Below are 4047 nucleotides of genomic sequence, written 5' to 3'. Positions count from 1 at the left end.
AACACTAAGGGACCTCCTGGTGGTCCAGTGGGTAAGACTTCACACTCCCAATGCAGGGGGCCCGGGTTCGATCCCTAATCGGGGAACTAGATCCTACATGCATGCCACAACTAAGAGTCCGCATGCTGCAACTAACAAGTCTGCATGCCGCAATAAGGAGTCCACATGCCACAACTGAAGATCCCGCATGCAGCAACAAAGATCCCACATGTCACAACTAAGACCAGGAGCAGCCTAAATAAATAAATATGAAAAAAAAACACTAAGCCAATAAAAGATCTGAAGTTCATCATGTTGCCCCCAAAAGATAACTAATATAAAAGGTATTATAAAGTAAAGCAACAACTGCCAGTGAGAGGCGATGACTCAGTCTTTGCTGACACTGAATTTGGATCAAGAACACGGATGTCCTGATGTTTGAAAACCTTCTGTCAAATGTAAGGTATATTCTTCCTGAATGATAATATAAGCTTATAGGACTACGCCACAGCAAGAGTTGAGTTCTCTTGATCTCATGAAACCGTTTCTTGCACAAACACTAGTATCAACAGCTTTGGGCTCCTATCAGAGTCTCTGAGGCCCAGGAAACCTCTTCCTCACTCCACTCCTTCATCCTTGATGGCCAGTTTATTCATAATATGGCACTGTATCATTGGCTAATTAAAACAGGAACTTATTAATCTATATATGTGTGTGTGTGTGTGTGTGTGTCAAGGCCTATATATGTGGTTTCTTCCCACTAGTTCATAACTCTTCCAAAACTTTGCAGAAAATACCTTCAATGAAAAGCAAAATCCTACTTCAGCTGTTCATGCTATAGTGTCTCCATCTTTGGAGTAAACTGGGGTGTAGTTGTGGGTTTAGAAATCCTCCAGCCATACCTTCTCATCTACTCTTCCTTTCCACTCAATACTGGGGAAAATGTCTCTCTTCCTCCTCATTAAATAGCTTAAGAGAGAGAAATATCAGAAAGCTTACGCTTTGTAGAGCCAAGGAAAGCAAAGTTTCAAAACCTCTCAGCTCAGAATGTGGCCCTCTAGCCTCTCCCTCAGCTTGGGAAACATGGAATGGGCTAATAGACCTCTCTTGCCCCAAAGGATCTTTCCAGGAGGCATAAGTCCTTATGACCCTGCCCCAGCATTCTTAGAACTGCTAACCCACCATTTATTCATTCGTATTCTTAGAACTGCTAACCCGCCATTTATTCATTCGTAAACCTCAATGCAGGGAGAATAGGGGAATGAATATATTTTTACATGAATTTGTATTCAGTACAGAAATAGAGTCACAGTAAATCTCAGGCTGCCAAGGCACACATTCATGTCTTTCACACTGTGTGAACTGTGAGTAATGATCTCCTTTTGGGGAAAACTTATTAAGAGTCAAAATATTAAGTTGTTATTCTATTTTAATATGCATAAATGCAATAGAAGAATTATAATTTTAATTGTGTTCAGCACACAAAAATATTCCCCAGAGTACCATCCAGTAGAATTCAGAGAGCTTTTACCTTTAGCTAGAGAAACTGAACTTTTGGGGGTGCTGTGCTAAGAAAATTTGGACTCAGTGAACAGTTTCCTTCTGCAACACCTAGAAATTCACTTCCTTTAGAAGATCTGCCCTGGTATCCAGAGGATTGGTGCTACATTCTGTGTGAAGACCCAAAAAGGGTGTAAATTTCTTCATGTCATTTTTGGGGAAAATGTTTCAAAAACACTTCATTTTTTAAAGTACACAGAACAGTGTAAGCAGAGGAATTTTAACTAGGAGATGAGTTCAATATGCGAATGTGGTAGGTGGGATAACGCCCCCCCCCCGAACACCACACACACACATAGAAGTCTATATCGTAGTCCCCACAACCTGTGTAGATGTTGCCTTACATGCTCAAGAGACTGCAAATGTGATTTGGCAAGATTATTACCCTGGATTATCTGGGTGGACCCAATGTAATCATAAGGCTGCTTATAAGGGGGAAGCAAGAGAGTCAGAGAAAATGTGAAGACGGAGGCAGAGGTGGGGGGGGAGGGGGAGAGAGAGACAGAGAGGAGAGAAATAGAGAGATTTGAAGATGCTACCCTGTTGGATTTGAAAATGAGGGAAGAGACCATCAGCAAAGAGAATGCAAGGACTTGATTCTCTCCTAGAACCTCCAGAAGGAAACATTCTTTTCTTTCTTTTTTTTTTTAAGAAACTGTTTGTTTTCCGTCAACCTATTTCCATTTGAAGAGTTTGTGGAAGAACAGCTTAAGATGACTCAGTGGTTGTTCCTACCCATTCAGTGGCCTGAGCAGTGGGAGCTGCAGACCAGTCTTCAATGGGGAACTGCTGAGTAGGCACAGAGGGCACCTGCACACCTTCGGACCAGTCCGCCACCTCAGGTTGAGTAGCAGTGAACTCAGGAGTGGTCCATTCACCCTGAAATTCCTCCTTGGCCACAGCTTTCCCAGCTGCTACCTGTTATTCCTTTTCAATCTCTTCAGGATCTCTGTAGAAGTAGGGATCAGGCATGACCTCCCATGGGTGTTCACAGGAGATGGTCCCATGCATGTGCAGAACTTCCCAGGCGAGCATCCACCACATCAGACCCGAGTGAGCTCCCTTGTTGTTGCACAGGATGGCAATGTCCACATAGCACAGCAGAGAGTCTGTGTTACACAGAGTAACGGTAGGCAGGTTAACATAAGAGGCCTCTGTGAGAGGCTGGTAGTCAGCCCTGGGATCAGTAACCACCAGAAGTCTTGGCTCCCGGAAGGCTGCCTGGATCTGGTTAGTGAAGGGTCCAGGAGTGAAATGGCCAGCAATAGGAGTGGCTCTAGGGACAGCAGCAAACTTCAGCACAGCTTGCTGGCCAGTATTCCTGGAGGATACGACACTGACATCAGCTGGGAATTCAATGGCACGAGCTTCCAACAGAAGCTTCTCCCAGGTTCTCTTCAGATTTATGATGTAGATGCCATCACTTTTCCTGTTGTAGATGTACTGTTCCATTTGGAAGTCAAAGTTGGTGCCACCTAAGTGGGTTCCTGCTGCAAGGAATTTGAGGACATCCTCCTCCTTCACTTGCAGGACATCAAGGGCTCCGGACATTGTGAAAGTTTCCCTTTAAGTTAGGATGGGAGTCCAGAACAACGCTGTATGGACCCCTGTCTGCGTAGTGCGGAAAGGAGGAACACATCCTTGCTGACACCTGGATTTCAGTAACTCTAATTGGGAGGACTGTGAGATAATAGGTTTGTGTTGTTATAAGTCATAAAATGTGTTGAAATTTGTTACAGCAGCAATAGGAAACTAATACAATGCATCAAAAGAAAGGGTCCAAGAAAAGTACCATAAAATTCTAATTGTGAACAATAAAACCGCAATATGCTAGGGCTTAAGACTCTAAGTGGATTCTAATCAGAATCTGTTGGCCACCACTATGCCTGACATAGAAGTGACACTCAGTACACAACTCATATGTGTAAACTAATTAATAAAATACAAATAAATCATAGCCATGTACATGGAGTTTAAATAAAAAATACATAACTTCCTACTTTTCAAAAAGGCAGTCTCTGTGAAGGAAAATATGATCAATATATCATCAACTCGAAAAATATAGTGTCCTCTAGATCTGATGACCTTGTTCAGCATCTCTTATGAGTAAATGTGTGATTGTTTGAAGATACAGAGAGAAGACATAGCAACGTGCTTTTGGATATTTGTTCCGTCTTCCTTTTCCTTCAGCTTTGCATAAACCAAACATATTCCACTTAGGAACTACACAAATAGTCGAAGGTGGCATGAAGGTTGTAGCAAGCATGTTTTCCAGGGGAAGTATATTTTTGCATTTGAAATTGGCCATAGCTTAGCAATGCCAGCTTCCAAAACATTTATACCAAGTGAAGAGCTGCATATGCCGTTGTGCTCATGTACCGAAACAGCACCAAGCAGGGGTGCCTGACAGGGTGGAAAGGAAGAATCTCAAAACATGCTTATTTTCTTGTTATTATTGCTATTTCAAATGGTTGTTTTCAACTGAGAGCATCATGCCTTTAACATTAG

The 4047-nt window shown here is 42.6% G+C and overlaps 1 pseudogene across 1 annotated transcript; it reads right to left on the bottom strand.

Moving 5' to 3' along the window:
- Nucleotides 1-2247: 2247 nt before the first annotated feature.
- On the bottom strand, nt 2248-3090 carry LOC308627936 (small ribosomal subunit protein uS2-like; annotated as a pseudogene). Its single transcript has one exon. The product of its transcript is annotated as a small ribosomal subunit protein uS2-like (transcript).
- Between the last annotated feature and the right edge of the window lie 957 nt (nt 3091-4047).

Source organism: Mesoplodon bidens (assembly GCF_964165515.1).
Source record: "Mesoplodon bidens genome assembly, chromosome: 14".
Taxonomy (NCBI): Eukaryota; Metazoa; Chordata; class Mammalia; order Artiodactyla; family Ziphiidae; genus Mesoplodon; species Mesoplodon bidens.
This window is presented reverse-complemented; position numbering and strand designations above follow the sequence as displayed.